This window comes from Amblyomma americanum, chromosome 10 (genome assembly GCF_052857255.1).
Source record: "Amblyomma americanum isolate KBUSLIRL-KWMA chromosome 10, ASM5285725v1, whole genome shotgun sequence".
In the NCBI taxonomy this organism is placed as follows: Eukaryota; Metazoa; Arthropoda; class Arachnida; order Ixodida; family Ixodidae; genus Amblyomma; species Amblyomma americanum.
In genome coordinates, this window is record NC_135506.1 from 131309564 (window position 1) to 131330128 (window position 20565).

Consider the following 20565-nt stretch of genomic DNA (forward strand, 5'->3'; position numbering starts at 1 on the left):
GCTGTAACGCCTCCCGCCAAGCGCGTCCAGGCAGGTTTAAATGCCATGTGTCGTCGTGTGTGCGTGTGTGTGTGTGTGCATGTTGGTGCCCACGCTTGTCAAAGCGCGGCAGCCGGGGAGAGGAGCTCCCCAACTGGGAGGCGAGGAGGTCTGACCGGCGCCGGCCCGGCGGACGCGCACGTCACGTCTGAACATGTCCGAGCGTCGCCGTATCGGGCGCCTCATCCCGAGCCGTTCCTTCTTGCCCTCGACTCCGAGGGTATAAAAGCAGCTGCCCCGGACGCCAAAGAGAGACATCGATTTCTTCCGTCGAGTAACGTGGTCGCCCTGACCGGCTGCTCTTTTGCGATGCCAGAATAAACAAGTTGTTCTGTTGCCAGTCGACTCATCCTTTGCCAGGACCTTCGGATGTTTCCAGCTGTGCCCCAGGCCGCCAGGCCAACGCTACCCTTGGGGCTTGCAACCCATTTGCAACAGTACTATCCTGCTGACCTGAGATATGTATGTGGGAATGCGACACCAACAATAATTTTGAGCCCCGTCCACCGGTAAAGGGCAGGGTTACTCTCCCAGTCAAAGGATACAGCATCCGAAGGATACTGAAAACGTACAATATACGAAATTAAGGGCCTCTTCCGTCGTATAAAACATCCCTGGCCCGAAGGTAAGAAAGTCATCCAGCCTACCGAATACTACCGATGAATCCAACAAAGAGCCGTCGTGAAATGAGAAAGCCTTGAACGCCACAGCTGCTCCGTCAGCTAAAGGCGTTCGCCTTCAGCCGTGTGGACACCACAAGCACAAGCAACTATATCCCAAGAAAGGCTGCGTCGCTTTCTGCCGTCTTCGCCACAGCTTTAAATATTCAGGAACAACCACTGATCTCATCTACAAACGAGCTAAGCATCCGCTTGAACACCTAAGAAATAAAACACACGTCATGCATCACCTAGGATCTTGCAGTCCGCAGTCCCAGGTTTACCAGAGGAGTGGAAAGCGAGAACAACTTCCGTCCCTACTAATTTTTGAAACCTCCGCTGAAGCCTTAACTGCGCCACCTACCGCTATGAACGTAAGCGAAGAAGGAGTTTAGGCCAGCGTCTATAATAAGCAATAAGATTTAACCGCATGAAGTTTTTGATAGGAGAAAAGACCTCTCTCTCTCTCTCTCTCTCAATACCTTTCGAATTTGTAACCAGCGCGGTCGGTGCAACCGCCGCGCACCCTTATCGTGCTTCGCGAACTCCGTCGGTCGCGTTATTTCGGGCGCTGTTATCAGCATTGCGGTTCTGGTCAGAGACAGTTCGGTGTCCTGTTCCTTCATGTGTTAGCGACGTTGGTGCTGCAAATGGAACTTTGGTGTTTGGTTTGTACAGATAGCTGCATTACGTGGCATTTAGAGTCTTCAGCTTGGCGGTTCCGCCACGCTGACACGTGGTTGGTCACGTGACTTGCCACGTGGTGCGGAGGATCGCTGCTGCTTCTGGCGGCGCGGCGCGCCAGCGAAACCGAGCTGCCACAGCTGTGCGCATGCGCCGTGCCAAGTGGGACCCCAGATGAAGCAACGCCCAGCGAAACGGAGTGGCGAAAGAGTGACTTTGCAATTCGACTGAGCAAGTTCCACTTGGCCAGCTATATGGTCATTCCAGATGTAACCAGAGCGAAACCACCGCCAAATTTTTACTTGTGATTTTCGAAATTGTGAACAGTGCAGCTCGACCCGCACAGATAGGACGGAAACCACTACCAGCGCACGCTTCCTCGGGAGCCTTCGATCATTTCGGCGCCGTGGATGATGAACTATAATTTAGCCACTGCTTGACGAAGCAGTAATCATCATCGGTCCTCAGAAGGGTCGTAAGAGTCGCAGCTGCATGTCAACTGAATTCTGGTTTTTACGGTTTAAAGGGACACTGAGGAGAACTCTATCAATTTTTTTTGTTAGCAAAATCTGATAGTTCAGCATTTCATGGATTTGTTGCCGCTTGCCCGGGCGCGAAAGATGTATTTATTTCAAAGAAATTTGGATTCGAAGTTGAAAAAGTTTTTCCCGCCGCTCTGATTTAAACTCAGGGAAATCTTATGACGTCACGGCAACTCTTATGACGTCTCAGAACGGGGTGACGTGAAACGTGACGTAAACGCAGACTCCGTGATTTCTGACGGCTAGCGGTGCGGTGCGCAACCTTCCTTTGCCAGCCTCAGACATTCGTGGCATCCATGAAGTAAGGAAATTCCTCCAAGGTGGCGCCTCTTGTCCTAGGAAGTCATCACGCTTGTACTTGCGAGATTGGCCTGTGGCGGCGATACCTGTATTTTGGTTCTTGCTATTTTCTACATTACAAAAGCTTTGTTTTCAGAAAGAGTGGCGTTTTGGGGATCAGGAGCTGCTATTCTATCGATACAAGCCAACTTCAATTTCTCCTCAGTGTCCCTTTAATGTCCGAAATCTACTTTAGGTATGAGGGACATCGTAGTGAAGAGCTCCGGAAATTTCGACCATCTAGGGTTCTTTAACGTGCACTGACATCGCACAGTTCACGGGCCTCCAGAATTTCACCTTCATCGAAATACAACCGCCATGGCCGGGACTGAACCCGCGTCTTTCGGGTCAGCAGCCGAGCGCGATAACCATGGAGCCATCGCGGCGGCTCGTTAACTGACTTCTATAGATGTCACATATGTTAACATGGACAGTGAATACCTTTCCGCGTTATCTGTATGGTTTCACGCGTTTCCGTATACGCTTATTTTTTGCAATCATCTGCGATTATAATGTACGCCGTGCATATATTACATATCGTGCACTCGCTGTGGATAGAATGATCAATCAGTAGTGCATGCATGAAATTAACAAATCTGGTGCATCGAACACATTATCTGCATTGCACGGAATGCTACAACTGTTTGTATTATGAGAAAACATCGCATATATGTTTTCAGTAACATCTTGACGTATTTTGAGAAATGCCTCGCTTAGACTTATAGTAACGCGAAGGATATATATGTTAACAAAACCATGTCAAATATGTTCGGTGTTCAACGCACATTAGCCCAGTGCTGCGGTTACTATTGTTGACCAGAAGCCAAATAATTCTTACCTGCCACAACAACAAGCACTTGCTGTACGAAAACTGAAGTAAAGCGCGGGGCATGGCCACTCGCCTAGCAGCCTTGATTTTGTACGAGTCCGCGCATGAAGCAGACAAGGTGATTGTGCGGGGTAGTGTGTGTTCCATGAAGAACTGCAGCGCAACACAGCACAAAAACTGGCGGTGGTTTAGCTCTGGTTAACATGGTAAAAGAATGCAGCGCGAAAAAACAAGGACGAACAGAAGTGGACAGGACAGGGCGCTGTGTCCGTCCACTTCTGTTCGTCCTGAAGTGACGCGTCCTGGAGTTAAACCTGGAGTGACGCGATAGCTACACCTGGCCGAATGGAACTTGCTCAGTTGAATTGCAAAGTCAGTATTTCGCCGCTCCGTTTCGCTGGGAGTTACTTCTTCATCTTCGTCCCACTTGGCACGGGCAATGCGCACAGCTGTGGCAGCTCGGTTTCGCCGGGGCGCCGCGCCGCCGGTATCAGGAGCTGCTCCGCACCACGTAGCCGGTCACGTGACCAACCACGTGACGAGCCACGTGATCAGCCACGGCGCCGTGCCGCCGGCAGCTGCTACGCGCCATGCGACCAACCACGTGACAGTATGGTGATGCAGCCACAGGGTGACGGCGCCGCCATGTTGAATGCTAGAAATGCTACCGTAATGTAGCCATCGTTACAAACCAAGAACAGAGTCTAGTTGACACACAATCGCCGACTTTGAGTCTTAGTGGATGACACTACTACTTATATACTGCTTTCAAAAAACAACCAAGAAAAGCACGTTACATGGTGCCCCACCTCCTCAAGAAACGCATCTCTGCATTTGTCTGGGCCACAAAAGGCACACTAATACAATTATCCTGAGCCCTGGATACCTAAACAATCCCCCCCCCCCCCCCCCACTATATGCTCCGAGGTCCTGCTGACCAGCTGGCAAGATCCCGTTCGCATTGTCTTTTGATGCCCTAATCTTTGTCTTCGGATGCAGCGCCAGATTCTCTGTGCGTGTAAGGTGAATTCAGTATTAGCGTTCCTTAAGGCGCTCGTTCAAGCACCTTTTCGTCTGGCCGACTTGAACCTTGCCCTTCTGATACGCCGTGTTACACTGCCGACGCTCTTCGCACCCCCCCCCCCCCTGTTTACGCGCACACACAGCGTACCAAGCTTCATAGGTACCGAGAAGACAACAACAATAACTGATGGGCACGTTGGTCTGACATGATTTCCAGTGAAACAGCGCAACGGCACAAGTCCAGAGGACAAGAAAGGACGATACACAGCGCTGACTAACAACAGAAAGTTTATTCAGTGAGCCATGCTTATAAAGGCGCCAGGGACACTGAAAAAAACAGAAAAAACACACACAGAACCGTGACAGATATATATCCCTCCAACCAGGCACGTCACTGAGAACCGGGGCGATGCAGGAAGCAATGCAAATTGCGCTCTTTTCTGCGTACAGTTTTCCTTCCCACTACGGAATAATTGACCTCAGGTACAACGAAAGTAGTTTGTGGAAGTCCCCTACTGATATGCCAGAAGAATTCTGAAAGCCAACTGTCCCGTAAGCTTCGATGCTCTCTTCAACGCAAACGAGTAACTCATCCTCAGGAATCAATTAGTAAAGGTTCTTGACGTCTTTGGCAAACGACAAACACCCTTTGTTGGACGCCTTGAGAAATTCGATAACCTCACTTGATCCGTGTACTTAAAACGGGTAATATATATAGACTGCATGTTAAGTTTCTGCTAAAGGAACACCACTACTGATTTTTTCTAGGTGCCATTCTTCGAGATAATAGCGCGAAGTGGCTGCTCTGGCTGGCGGGTCTTCACGGTAAACAATACATTAAGTGCAGTCCTCTCTGTTGTCGATGCAGCGGACCAGGGCGTTCATATTCATTGACGTTGATCATGACCTCAAGCTTAATGGCACATATCCACGGTTGAGGATTGGCCAGGGTGCATTGCTGATTCTTTTCACAAATTCTTGGTCTTCATTTTCATCCATCTTATTATGGTGCGGTTTGTCACATTAAAGAGGTCGTCAAGAGCAGCTGATGCATTCGACCACAGCAGATTTTTAGGAAGCACAAGGAATCCTTCTTCTTCTGCTGTCATAGTGCTAGTGACCTTCCTTTCAGATAGGAAACGAGATATGCCAGAAGCAACTTACGGCTTTGCAGCTTTGAAAAAGCAGTCTTTTCCCATGGCTGGCGCGAAATAACATGGACACTTCTGATATGCATCTTCTGCAGTGATTCTATAATTCTATATTCTAAAATTATAAAAATTGGGACCTCGCTTTGGAACCTGGTGAAGAGGGACAAATGCTCAGCCCGGGAAGCTGCTGGTTCCACGGCAAACTTGGGTCTTTGGCTGAGCACCTCGCTGACTTGTACAGGCATAGAATCCACTTCAGTTGTATGGAATGAGTGCGAAGCAGCCTTGCTGGGCTTCGGTCATCCTTTTTGTGAGTCTCGCAATTGCAGTCGCTTCGTTGAGCTGTGTATGAGGCTAAGAGCTTCCCGCCATGTGCCAAGTCCCCAACTGTGTGGCTTCGGTGGTCCGGAAAGGTGTAAAAAATAGTCCTCGAAAACGCGTGCTTGACGGTACGCGCCAGCTTTGGCAATCAAGAACAGCCTTTTCCCATGGCTGGCAGACAGTAGCAGACCGCCGAAGAAGGCAAGCTGTTCCAGCAGGAGCATGCTGTTGCAGATACAAAATAACACAGTGCTTTCTCGGCAGGCTGCTTGTGAAGCAAGAAATACTAGGGGCCCGCTTATTTTTTTCTATGCAAGGAATTTTACAAGTCCAGGTGGTTTGTCTTCACACTGCAGTTTATACTCCTGCTTTAGGTACGTCAGCTGTTTGAATGCCTTCTGAAGAAAATAAAAACCAGAAGGTAATGCTAGCAAAGAGATGACGCAATGGATCCTCGCGAGAGAGAGATAATGGTCGTTGTAATATACATGCACAATATGTCGCACCGACTTACGAAGATTGGACACCCTAGAGACACGGACATAGCCTTCTCAGTGACTATCAAGGTACGTACGCTATGCGCGTACGGAAACAGGGGGACTAAAAGCGTCAGCAGTGTAACACGGCGTATCAGAACCCCTTCTTTGAGAGTGTACCCAATGTGGTGTACTCTGTTCCCCTTTTCTGTCGCAAGGTTTACGTCGGCCAGACGGGAAGATGCCTCAATGAGCGCCTGAAGGAATACGAGTACAGAACTCACCTAACAGGCACCAGAATCTGGCGCTGCATCGTCGCGAATGTAAACACAAAAATAAAAACTGCGGCATCGAAAGACGGTACCAACCGAATCAGGCCAGCTGTTCCGTGGTCAGCAGGAACTTCGACAAGATAGTGCGCGAGATTGTGGAGGCTGCCCAGTTACCCAGGCTGGTGATAATTGTGTTAGTGCGTCTTCCGCCGCCCTGACAAATGTGAAGTTGCATTTCTTAAAGAGGTGATGGGCCATGTAACGTGCTTTTCTTGGTTGTTTTTTGAAAGCAGTATATAACTACTTGTCTTATCTAATAAAAGTCAATTGGAAGTCAGCGCTTGGTTGTCAACGTGTCCCCGCTTTTGTTTTTTGGCGTGTACAGCTGCAGTGCTTCGTGAAGATGCCATGCGATTCCCCTTCCCCCCGAGCACCCTGTTTTTGCTCGTCAATCGCCATGTGGATTAAGACACGTGACAGCGCCATCAATCGGCATGAGCGTCAGTGGAGGAAGAATTAAGGCCAGCATCTATAATTAGTGGCCGCCGGGAAGTATAGGAAGTTCAACCACCGTGTTTACTGAGGTCTGGCATGGCAGCGGGCGATAATACTGCAGAAACAATTAGTAGCAGAAATAAGGTTTAATTGCGCGAAGTGGCAAGACAACAAGAAAGAAAACATACGGCACCCAAAAGGACAGGCTGTCAACTTCATTTTCTAAGAAAACCCAAGACGTGCTTAAGCGTTCTCTTTGGCGGGCTGATAATTTGCCAACACCTGATACGCGTGATAGTATCTAGATTTTTTTTTTAATATTCGAGAAGAGCTGAAAGCAGGCATATTCATAAAAAATTCAAGGGGGTACTTCGCTGACCTTAACTGCGGTGAGGCGAAAGCCTTTAGCGCGGTGTTGCTGCTTGTGCCACTGATGCCCAGGCATCCCAACATCATTGAGCGAACACCGGGCAATCATTGGCATGAACGGCGGTCCTACATTGGCATTTAGGCAAAGCGCTACCACTTCGAGCCATTGGGCGCACTTTCAGGTCAGCTTCGGGCCAATGCAGGCCTGGCGTTTGCTCCTTGAAGTGGACCAGTGAAGGGCTCGCATTTGCTTTCCAGCTTCCGAATACTGGCATCCAGCTTTCAAACATCGGTATTCAGCTTTCAAACGCTGGAATATCCAGATTTGGAATATTGATATCAAGCTTTCAAACACTGGTATTCTGCATTTTATACCTGGCCCACGCAACATAACCCACTAGCCAATGACTGGAACTTTGGATGTACCAGTCAACCAAGTAAATTTTTGAGTAGAGTGGTCAGCTGGGCGAGTCGATACATCAATTGCAGAAAGAAAACCAGCGCTAAAGACTGAGATACAGAACAGGAACACAGGGTTTCAGAGAAGTCAGGAAAATGATAGATTTATTGCATCTAGTTACAGAGATCACGCTTCTAGAGCATGCTGAATGGGTTACGCTGCTACCAGTCATACTGAGAATTAAAGGAAAGGCGGACCCACTAGCATGATGGCAGAGGCTCCGGGAAAATTATTTATTTTCAAATTTGCTGCGTGCCGATGATACAGGTTGGACAATGCAGCTCGACAAGCTGCTGTAGCACGGCTAAGACATCTATAAAGTGCTTAACGGTGCTGTCCGCCTGTAAACTGATCAATCATATCGGAAGTAATCGTCGCACTACTCTTGCAAGAAGACTCTTGCACTGCACTCAAATTCCTCGTCCAAATCTTACACGACGACCTCCTGATGCGTCAAACCTGGAAAGAGATGCATGATCTCATGATGAGCATAAATGTGGCCATCACAGGACAGAAACAGAAATTATTAAATAACACTGAATTTTGTAAGGCACAGTCTGCGTGTAGGCACTCGCAACACTTTTTACTGTATAGTTTGTAAAAACTAACACCGCATTAATTGCACAATGTAAATTTTAATTTGCCTTGTACCAGTTTAATGCGCCGTGTCGCACCTCCAGTAAAGATATTCAATGTGACAAAAACAAATTAAGATATTGGAAGAAAATAATGTATTATTTTGCTTTAACTTCATAACTACGTGTCCCTAAATTGAGAGCTCATTTTTTATTCAGGTAAAGATGCACAGGTTGTAACATCTCCTCCACATGGGCGTCAAAACAAGTTTTGAACGATGTTTGCTTTTTTTTTTGGATGGGGTTAAAAATGAACACGCTGGACGGAAGAAACTCGGAGCACCTTTGATTTTTTTAATACAACAGTTTATCTTAGTCGCTGCGAATGCATGCAATATGGTATTCGAAACTGACTTTAAAACCACACAAAAACAGCCGCGTGACAGTCTATAGAAATGTCTGTTTTTCATCAGAGAAAGTGGGGCAAAAGATTTAACCAGAAATTCCAGATTTTCTATTGCGCCTGCAAGTGTGCAAGCTAAAGAGAAACAGTACGGAAGTAGTGCACACACCCTTACCGACAGGTCTGCAGTGGAACTCTAAGCAGTTATGATTCCTATCCGGTGTAATCGCTACATGACAAACGTATTCCTCAATGCATGGGATGTCACGTCACATGAATTCAAACCGGCTGTTCGACAAAGTAGTGAATGTTTGTTGAATTGATCACAGCGAGAACGAAGAATAAAGTTCTTACCATTCGGGCAGATTTGCACTGCGCACGAAGTCAAGCTAGACAATTCGCAATGAGAGTAGGTACACAGAAGTCGTCCTCGTGCTTTGTCTCGTTCTATTTTTCCGGTGAAAAAAAAATGAAGCCCCATGTAGTCAAAACAACACTTCCTCCTAAAACCGCCTTCATTTCCAAATGTATCTCAAGATAAAAGAATTGAAGTACTTATACAAACAAAATATAGCAGGCCAGAGTATTGAATCGCGTCAGTGATCTCATATAGCATCAGATGTGGCTTTTCGCTTGCGCAGACTACGAACGGTGCCAGCCCGAGTGTGCATGCTTTTTCATCACCCTGGTTGTGCGGTTGGGCGCAGCTGTGCCAGCCCCGGCAAGACCCGTCCAGTCAAAAATGTGTCCTGGTGATGCATCGTGCTGTGACGAGTGGCAGGGGAGACGGCGGGAGGGGGGGGGGGGCGCAGCAGAAGGTATAATCAATATTTTTTACTCAGCTTTTGTGGTCCCCGACAAAATTTCCAGCTGAAAGGTGCAGAAAGGAAAACTTTGAGGGAAGGGGGGGGGTTGAGGTTACACGAACGGCGAAGCGCGTAGCTGGGCATGGGGGAAATGCTAGGAGAGAGTTAGTAAAATCCCAAAAAGATGCGCTTCGCGGGGTAGGGGTATAGCGCGCTACTTGGAAAAGGGCACGGCCGGGATAAGAGTTGGGGAGATACGACACTGGAAAGAAAGAGGGGACGGGGAAAAAGCATGTGAAAGGGGTTTGGAATTCTCGGAGAATGAGTCATGGGCAGTTTATAAGTCGATATCTATAAGAAACAAGGCTATGGAAAAAGCTGAAGCGTCAGACTCTTGTTTAAAAGCCACAGAAAAAGCATCATGTCGGCGATCGAAAACTTTGAAGCGAAAAACGCGGAGTTTCGAGATGTATTTCACCAGAACGACTTCAGACACCCGCGTATTTTGTGAGCCCGTGTGTTAGTTGAAGATGGCTTGTAATGTTACCATAAAATAACAAAAATATAAAACAGCAAATAAAACATTATGCAACCAAATTCGCACTCTTTCATAGTATTATATACGGGACATGTGGCGAACACGCGAGGTTAACACGCGTCTAACACCATTTGTCAGTAGATTTAATCGCTGGTCGTCGAAGAATCCTCAACTTTTTTGTTGGTGTGGAAGTTTCACGCAAAAAAGCAAAAACAAAAAGAAACTTGTTGACTTGTGATTCTCAACTATTTACGATGCTTTTCATCAATAAAGTTAATGTTCGAAACCAAGAAAAAAATAATTTGCCAGCAAATAATCAAAGACGTGAGCAGTAGCTACAGCGCTCAATGCAAATTACGCTACAGAACTATAAAATGCACAAAAAAAAACATTTTGAAACTTTACAATCTGCAGGAAAGGAAGGAAAAAGCAAATTGGAAAACACAGGAAAAGGCGCGATCGCAAGGAATGGCGTACGGAAGCGTAGGAATCTCTTAGCGGGCGACAGCGTGCGTTTATGAAACGGCGGCCTAATATTTCGCGCGTGCGCAACCTATAATTATAAATTACGCCGTCACTGCTTCGTTTCTCGACGTTGCTATAATTGCGAACAAAGTCGGCTTAGCGAATGCACTTGCAGTAAGTTATTACATTTGATTTAGGGTCTCCATTAAGTAGACACCTTCTACGAAGTGTGGCACTGAATTCTCTAAAGTGAAGCGAATAAGCGCTTTTTAATTTAGAAATTTTATGAAAGTCATTCGAATATTCCTAGAAGGCCGCGCCTTTGGGCGGGTTTTCAGATACGCGCGCAAGCAGAGCGTGCAAAAACGGTCTAAAATACATTAATTCCATTTTTAAACTTTTTAAATGAAATTTGCATGATTAGTAGCAGACGCTACTATAGCTACCCGGAATTAACGATAGAATTCTATACGCCTGTAGGGGTTGATATGGGTGGTGTCGTCGTCGGTCTTATGCGACAGACCGGTTCCTCTGTGGCGGAATATGCACAGTCCACCGGCCACCGAAACTCGACGGCAGCAGCACCATTGCTATACAGCGAGCGAATGCGTTTGGACTGCTTCCGAGTCGAATTGGAAATTGTTGTGAAGCACCCCAGAACTCCGTTTGGTGCGAATGCCATTCGATGTCTCGATTACCATTTGACTCAAATGCCACTTAAAAGTGCGCGTAGCATGGGTATTATGACAGAATTGCAGTAGCAGTAGTACAGTAGTAGCACAGTGCTACTACTATAATTCTGCTCAAATGCTATAATGTGCTCTCGGAACATTCGTTTTGATCTCAAGGATCAACGTAAAACATCTATTTTGCCCACGTGTAGAGGCCAATTATAGTTAAACGGAGATGTAAAAGCCCTACAATGGTCTCAAACCTCTTTTAGAGTGCTCAAGTCAACTTTTGCAAGTTCGAAAAATTACAAACTGTCTCTATCTTTGTTGTAGCAATATTGAACGTTGTCATGTCGTTTTAGTGAATATTACAAGGTTGACCAGCGTTGGCCAGTATCCTTTTAGTACTGGATCATTGATGGCAAAGCAAGGCCAGCATAGACAGCTTTCTAGGATGGCATAGCCAATTCTGGCAAACAGTGGGGAACTCTGGCTGACATGGCCCGCGATAGCTAAGATTCCAAGATGGCACAGCCAGCAATGGAAAAGAGTGGGGGACTTCTGGCTAATGTGGTCCGTGATAGCCATGATTTGATGACGGCACAGCCAGCACTAGAAAAGCGACGGAGAACCGGGACCATCATTGGATGTGCTAGTGAGTGGCTCAGCCAATATTAGATACTCATTGGGAACTCTGGGCCTACTTACAGCTATGCTTTGCCAGCGTATTTGTAATATTGGCCCGCTGTATTGTGCTACCTGGATGTGGGATTAAGATGTTGATTAAATATACAATTTTTTGTGAATCTTAAATGCTGGAGACACTGGAGCTCGTTTGGAGGCATCCTTCTGATTCGGCGCCTTTCCGCACACTCTCCAGCGTCCCAGACACGGATAACTACGGTTGGCAGGTAGTAGCGTAGTCGTTAGCAGGCTCGGCTGCGGAACAGAAGGATGGTGGTTCGAATCCTATCGTGCAGAAATATTTTTTTTTCTTGTCGAGTCGTTGAAGAGCGTGACATCGGACGGACAGGCTCGTGGCTGCGAGTATGAGCCATTAAAGGATTTTGCCTTAATACACAGCCCATGCAGATGACACAGCGCATTCATACTCCGAGCCCAGTCAGTGACAGGGTAACAGCATGAAAGCAGGCAGCGCAGATGTAATTCTTCGCAAGTTCAAGACGTGGCCTGGAATACATAACTTTCATCTAGCGCTGATTGGGGAAACCTGCTGTCTGGTTGGTACCTCAAAAGACTCACTGCCTGTGCGCCAAAACAACGCCCACTGGCTCATTCAGGCGTTCGGCAGCAGCAGTGGCGCAACGTATTCTTCCTGCGCCCTAACAAGCGCTTCTGTTTTTACTGTGCAGCTTAGTGCGCTATTTCCTTTTCGGTTAGGTTCGAGCCTCTTCACTTCGAATCTGTCACTGCTGCAATATATATATATATATATATATATGCTGTCACAGTTCTTGTTCGCAATTGTGTCTCTCTTTAGGTTTAGCAGTCATGTCAGATGCACCTATTTGTTTGTCATGGGAGCAGAAGTTCTCTGATGACGTCACATTGCTACCTGTAATGAATGTAGCTTCAACTATCACTTCGGTGCCTGCTTAGGGGGCTACGAGAAGCCTGGAAAGGGTAAAGCGTCAAGACAATCGTGGAAGTGCCAGACCTGTGTGGCGGCGAGAACAAGAGGGGCTAAATCTGCAAAGCAGACTGACGAGCTTAAATGTGAGCACGTTGCCGAGCCGACTGCCATGAGTGAAAAATTAACTCTACTCTTAGAAATAAAACCGTAAGTATATTGTTTGCCTAGCTTGAAGGAAGCCATGAATAGCCTTGTGGAATCAGTCCACATGATGTTTGCGAAATATGACGACATCCTTGCCAACCAAAACAAACAAGACGCTGAAAGAAGCGTCTTGACCATTTGGAATCATGTGAACAGAGCTTTGAGGTGACTGCATTAAAACAGCAGCTAAATGGTCTTGAACAATAGTGAAGGCGGCGAAACCTGGAGATAGACGGTGCTGAAAATAAAGCTTCTGAAGATCTGATGAAATTGGTAAATGAGCTGGCTGCTCCTAATCTAGACACGCTTTGTGAAACTCACGTTGAAAGCATCCATCCGCTTCCTTCAAAGGGTGACAAGCCCCCTCGCATTCTCATGCGTTTCAGCAAACGCAAAACAAAGAGCAATTCAAACAAAGGAAAATAAATATAGCAACACGAGAGCGATATTCAGTTCAATAGCTCCTACCAATAAGCGACTCCTTTGGCTCACACGCACAAAGGCAACTAATCTTGGCTACTAGTTCACCTGGGAGAAAAATGGAAAGACATTCACGCGAAAGAAGCCTGGCGATCTTGTTGTCGTCACCGGTGAAAGTTATCTTGATAAATTTAAGTTGCCTGTTTGCAAGTAGCTAACTAGTGCTTGTCCCAGTACATCACATTGCACCTTGACTCGGGTTCTTTTAACACACACGTGAATGAATCTCTGCAACCTAATACCAGTTTTTTGTCATTTTTCACTTAAAAGCTCGAATTCTTCGCAGCAAACGATGTAATATCCTGTTATCTGGATGAACTTTCAGTTCAGTTCGATGCTCTGGCTTATACGGAGACTGAGACGTGGTTTACACATGAATCTGAGGTGCCACACCTTGAAAGTTATACTAGTTTTTCTCTGTTTCGTAGCTAGAAACGTGGGCAGAGTGTATCATTATTTTCGACGTGCAACGTTACTTACCGCAAGGTCTCCAAATATTTTATTAGCAGTGATTTCGAGGTGATGACTAAACTGCCACGCTGTACTTATTATTGCTGTTTATCGCACACATTGAAGGAGTGTTTCTCAATTAACTGGCTTCCATGATGAAATTTTTCAGTGTTTATTATTGAACAACTTGAAACCCTTGCTCATTGGTGGCGTGCATATTAACTTACTGTGAGGCGAGGCAGCAACGAATTACTTTTCACTGAGCAATATTTCGTTGCTATAATGTTGAGAATATGATTGAATAAGCTGCAGGAATCGCATATAGTTCAAGCAGTGTGATAGGCGTTTGTTTCACAAATAACATAACGCTTGGAGTAAGTGATTGTCTCATCTGATCGGAGGTTTTAAACAGAACTGTGAACTAAAGTAGCTTGGAGAAGACAACGAGGCTGTCGATAAGCATGACGTGTTATTAACCTAAGAATAAAGAAGATGAAGAAGGATTCGGTGAGCTGGGAATAGATGATTGGTGAAGAAAAGAATACGAAGACGATGACGACAAGGATGACGTGTACCAACGCCAAGGTTATAAAAGCGCGAGGGATAGCGTGGCACGGGGAGGGGGGGGGGGGGGGAAAGAACAGAGAAGCGGAGGCTCCGGTGGGTCAGGAACACCTCGGATGGAAGAGAGCAACGCCGGCTACTGCTCGGGTGATCTCGACTTCTACGGCGTCGCGCTGTGGACTTCCTGCTGTTCCTGAGCCCGTTCCGGGGGGTCGACGGCTCACGCAAAACCTGCTACAGCCAGGGGTGCCTCCAGCGCTGTTGCTTCTTTCCGGGTGTTGCCCACAATGCCTTGAGTAATGAAAGTGGACCTCAACAGTTCTCCCATACATCTCGAAGGGCGAGTAACCAGGACTCATTTGCGGTACTTCGCGGTAAGCGAACGAATGTTTTTATGCTAATAGGTGTCTCCTGGCACATTTTCCTTATCATATTTTTGAGGACGCCGTTGAACCGCTCTGTGGCGTTGTTCGTAACTGCCTTGCTGACGAAAGGTGGTTAATCTCCTTCATTAGTTCCGACGTGAAGTTCGAGCCCCGGTCACTCAAAATTTCTCTCGTGAACCCATAACACGAGAACTTCAACTTCAACAACTTCAACTTCAACATCTCCACAAGACCCTCCGCGACTTGGATACTGTCAATAGCCTTCAGTGGTATAGCGTCAGGATAACGAGTCGCCACGTCGAGCAGGGTAAGCACATATGTATTGCCTCTGGCGGATACTGGAGTGATTGCCCCCAATGTCAATAGCCACTTTTTGAAACGGTAGGTCGATGGCTGGCATCTTGCCCAGAGGTACGGGACCAACTCTTTCCTTTGGAGCTGTACGCTGGCACACGTCACACGAGCGAACAAAGCGTTTAACGCCACTCTGTACACCTGACCAGAAGAACTTTTAAGTGATTCTAGATACCGTTTTGTGAACACCCTCGTGTCCTGCCATAATGGCGTCATGTCCTAAGCGTAACAATGTGTCTTGCATATCTTTCGGTCACACCAGTTGTTGGACCCACCTTCCCGATTTAAATATGCAGTCCCAGTGCAGAATACCGTTTACTAATTGATATTCCAATGACGTAGGGCTCCTTTTTGCACATATTTCCCAACTGTTTCGAAGCAGGCTTTCAAGCGCGGGTCTCCTCTTTGCCCAATTGCAATTTCACCGAGTGTTACGCTCAGACACATCGTAACGGGAGTAGAGAGCGGACGCTGCGTTGCTTAGGCTGTCGCTTGAGCTCTTGTCTCCACTGCCGACGAGGAACTGACTGCCCCATCACCCGCCTGAGCTGTCGTGGGCCTTTCCTCCTTTGGGTGTTTCTCAACGTCGAGCATCCTCCACTCGGGATCGGGGTCTTCGACACTTTTTGCACCCGTAATGTTTCCCGAAATGAGATCGTAAATCGGTTGGTCTACGCATTTTGCCACTACCTGTCCAGTATAATATGGCATCGACACTAGAAGCCTGGATTCAGGATGGTACCTGACTGTGCTATCTGGAAGAGTGAGGACAGACGCTTCCCCTGTAAGAGCCGGTTTCTCAAAAAAAGTTAGCGAAAAAAAGTTCCAGGAAGACCTGGATTAATACCACACTGTATAAAAGAATCAAAGCAAGAAATTGGTTGTTTGCAACCTTTGTAACGACGAAAGATGTTGAACTATTCTGTGAATTTAAAAGGATCTGAAATAAACTTTGTTGCTGATATAAAAAAAGGCACGTACACAGCATTATAGAGGGACTTACGTTTTTATGTTGCGGATTTTAAAAGATTCCTGAGCGCAAAACACTGGCCTAATCGAGAGCAAACACAGCTCAAAAGGTAGAATATTATTTCCTAAGTTGCTTGAGATCAAAATAAACATCGGTACTTGCCGACATTGGGTGGAATTAGCGATGAACTTTTTTCGGTTAAGAGTACAGTTTTTGCAGACGCGAGCCAAGCTGCCGGTCACACAGGCTGCGCCATCTCCCGGATGACCATGCAACTGATAAGCGACGACTTATCAGTTTTTAGTCTGTACAGTGCTTTTGTTTCACATTTTCAGTGCGGTTCTGGTAGCAGAAGCAGTGACATTCCATGTGAGATTGATGCCCATCTTCGAAGAGAGAGCGCTACTCTCATCCACCGAGCCGAAGTCGTTTGCCTTGCCGTCCGGCAGGTGGTCGTGGTAGACTGGCTGCTTGGCTCGCGTCTGCAAAAAGTTTACTCTTAGCCGAAAACAGTTTCTCGCGAATTCCACCAAGTACAGGCAAGTACCGATGTCTATTTTGATCTGAAACAACTTAGGCAATGATATTGTACCTTTTGAGTGGTGTTTACTCTCGATTAGACAAGTATTTTTCACGCAGGAGTTTTTTAATTCGGCACATAAAAACGTAAGTCCCTGTACAAACATGTTTTCCGAGTCTACATAATAGCTAAAAAAAAAACATGGCATTTTAAACAATTTACTTGGCTGTAGCAAACAGAACATGCTGTCTACACTTCACATTGATGATAACAAATAGAGCGGCACAAATATAGCAAACAAACTTAATAACCATTTTATGGCTTCAGGTAGCCCTTCTAATGTAAGAGACAATCACAGAGACCCGGCAGTGTACATGGAGACAGCATCCGTTAGCTCCATTTTAAAGCGGCAGCGATTTCGTTGTGGCGGTGCTCTGAGGAGGCACAGAGACATTTTGGGCTGTTGCCTTGCAACCGCCATAGCTGGGCGGACGCGCCGCGCCATCTGACATGACGTCACACCGCGCGCCAGGCGGCGGAGTCGCCCTAACCCGCCCTTACGCACTTAACGGTTAACAAACGTATTCGGTGGCTTAAAAGAACGTCTTGCTGGGCATGTTGGTAACTGTACATCTTTGGTTAGAGGCGCCAAAAACAGACACAACACAAGGCAGAAATACGGGACAGAGCGCCACTCAAAACTGATTTATTTGAAGGCAACTCTACAAATAGAGATGTAAGATGTGTAGAGACGTAAGACGGTATATATTTGTCCATGTTGCCTTCCAATAAATCAGTTGTGAGTGGCGCTCCGTCCAGTATTTCTGCCTTGTGTTGTGTCTGTTTTTCGCGCCTGTAACCAAAGATATATTCGGTGGCGGTATCTATAGGAAACCCCCGCACACTCACTGCATAAAAAAAAAATACCTGTGCCGAGGCTGGTAATCAAACGAGGGCCTTTGGCGTTTCTGGTAGAGACGCTACCATTCCGCCACGACGGCTTTTTTCTCTTTGTTGCCTGTTTTGAGAGTTTACAACAGATCACTCATGTCAGAAAATCAAAACTGTTTCAACGAACACAATCTCGGACAGACCTCGCATCTTCATCGCAGTGTCGTACAGCCATCCTGCTTCGACAAATGCTGTGCAGGCCAAGAAGGAAAATTGCATCGTATTGATAAAGATCCGGCTCAACGTCTAGGAATCGTATCCCATACGGCGTCACCAAAGACCTCTCCCATGAGGACTGCCAAACAAAAACGGCGAAGAGACGATGAAACTTTTGAATGCTAAGTCGAGAGCACGAAAGGAAGCCAGGTGTACACTGCATATGTTTGCGTGTGCGAAAATGTACAGTTCCTTTCCCGACCATTTCTGTGTACGCGCGGCCAGTTCTTGAATTTTCTCCTTCAAAAAGTGATCGTTATCTCAATACTTCTCAAGAGTAACACCTAGGAATTTGGATGGGACATGTGACCTTTTCACACTTGCATGAAACAAAGGCGGTGATGTCCAGTTCCCATGCCAAAGGCCCGCACATTTATCCAGATTAACAACGCTATTGGTTACACCACAAAACCTGCGAACAATCGACATCGCATGTACAATGCTGTTGTGGTCGCTACAAAAATTTGCCACATCATCGGCATAAGCCAGTACTTTAATTTCACAGGCTTATAGTTCAAAACTACGAATCGAGTTGTTATTTATTACATTCCGGTGAAGTGGCTCTAGGTACAGAGCAAAAAGTAGCGGTGACAAAATGGGCAGCCTTGCCGCATGGAGGCTTTCACGGCAGTTCTCTCTGTGAGCTCTCGATTAACAACCAGACTCGTGGTACAGTTACTATAAGACATTTTAACCCCTTTTAAAACAACTTCCCCAACACAGACATGTTCGAGGATTTTAAAAAGAAGGTCATGACATGCACGGTCAAACGCGTTCTCTAAATCAATCTGCAACATTGCGACTCGCCTAAAGTCAGCGTCACAGCATTCCAGTATACTCCGAGTGACATGAGCATTCGTGAAGTTGGTCCGCCCTTGAATTCCACACGTCTGGTGGGGGGCAACCAAGGTTTCCATATCCGACTGTAAACGTTTGGCTAATGCTTTCATAAAAACATTAGTAGGCGTTATCGGCCGATAACCAGTAATTTAGTGACCGTAAAAGATTGGGCAAGTTGGTGCCCAAGACGGCGCTTGCGTGTGTTTGTACTCTCCTGCTGTCCTGTTACTTGATCTGCGCCATTATTCCGTTAAGCAGTAATTTAGTAAAACTTCTTTTTAGGCTGGTTGGTGCATTTTGAAACAAGGAAAAGGTGCAGCGCAAAAGCATGCAACCACGCAAGAAGAAAGGACAAGGCACAAGCCTGACTGACAAATGAATTTTATTGATGGAAAGCGCGCCTTAAATTAGGTAAGCAACAGAGATGGAAAGGAGAGCGAACACTCTAGAAAGATAGCAGCAAGCCCAAGCAAGCATCAAGACATGAAAACCTGCGTCTAAAAAATCTACCTCTGCTGCAAAAAGTGATAATGAGAAAGGGCTTATGCAAGTGCCGCCATATCTCTTAATATAGTGAGCTTCCAGGCTAACACGCGCAGTCCTGTCGGCACTCTTGCCTAGAATCCTAGTCTCAGCCAAACGAGCCACGCATCCTCTGATCTTACGTGTACAACCAAATGTGCGTACTTATCCTTTAACTGACTAAAATTTCGGGCAGGTTTCCCCACTCGTTCGTTGATGCAATGGCCGGTTTCACCTACATAAACATTTCCACACGTCATGGAAATGGCATAAATCACTCCCGCTGAGCACTTGACGAACGGAGTGTCATGTCGTATCCGGCATCCTCTTGTTTTCGAGTCGCAAATGCGTGGGGCGTAACTTTCCCAGCTTGTTGGGGGCCGAAAGTACAACGGACACACCACGCCTCTTGGCCACTTTCTTGATGTTGTGTGAAGTCTTGTGCAGGTATGGCACAACCACAGGCTTATCGGCCTTCCGACGGTCATCATCCATTCTTCTTGTTCCAGCATTCACAATTTCTGAAGCAGGGTTTCCGCAACAGTAATCAAGACCGAAGGGGAGGAGCCCGCGCCAAAAGTCGACAAATCTGATTCTCAAAGCTGGTTTGCATCTGCTGCGTGCACGATTTTTTGAGACAGGATTGCATTTAATACGGCGCAATGGCTCTTTTTACAATCTTCGAGTGTGCTGAATCATAAGGCTGGAAGTCCTTTTTGCACTAGGGTACTAGCCCCAGCAGGCGTGTCTTTCAGAGAACGTTAGTTTCAAATCTAAAAACTGTACAGCCGCGTCTGGAAGTTCATGGGTAAACTTTAGCCCGAGTCCATGTTTGTTAAAAGCGTCTAAAATTTCGGCTACTGTATAGGGGTAGGCGAAGGTAGTCTGCTTTTTTGAAAGCGCCAAAAAATCGTCAACATATCTAAATACCGTTAAAACCACACCCCTTCAATTAATATACCTATGTAACTGCTGATCCACTTTTGCTAAAAAAATACCGCACAACATTGGAGCCACGCATGACCCTATACAAATTCCATTGCCCTGCAAAAAAGGCAGGTGTCAAAGGCGATAAAAGTAGATCTCAATTAAAACTGCAATAAAGAGACGAAATTATCTACGGACACGCCTGATGAGTTCTGGAAAGACACGTCGCCGTTTGCTTCAATGCATTCTTTCACAGTCAACACAAGCTGATCTTGAGGGACCGAATAAAACAGGTCTTGCACAACTACAGAGAACCCAAAGTCAGTATCATCTGTGCTGGCGAGAAAATTCGTGACATCAGCAAATTTGTTTGATGAGGATGCCAGAAAAAGAGGATGGGAGATACGACATGACACTCCGTTCGTCAAGTGCTCAGCGGGCGTGATTTATGCCATTTCCATGACGTGTGG

At 46.5% G+C, this 20565-nt stretch overlaps 1 protein-coding gene and 1 long non-coding RNA gene across 3 annotated transcripts in view; one reads left to right on the forward strand and one right to left on the reverse strand.

Annotated features, from left to right (window-relative positions):
• The window catches only part of LOC144106728 (uncharacterized), a 467224-nt gene that overhangs the window by 199723 nt on the left and 246936 nt on the right, over nucleotides 1-20565 (forward strand). The window lies entirely within an intron of this gene.
• LOC144108893 (uncharacterized) overlaps nucleotides 7981-20565 on the reverse strand; it is a 91883-nt gene continuing 79298 nt past the window's right edge. The window contains exon 3 of the long non-coding RNA XR_013309539.1: nucleotides 7981-8118. This is a non-coding gene — a long non-coding RNA (uncharacterized LOC144108893). The remainder of the gene's footprint in view (nucleotides 8119-20565) is intronic.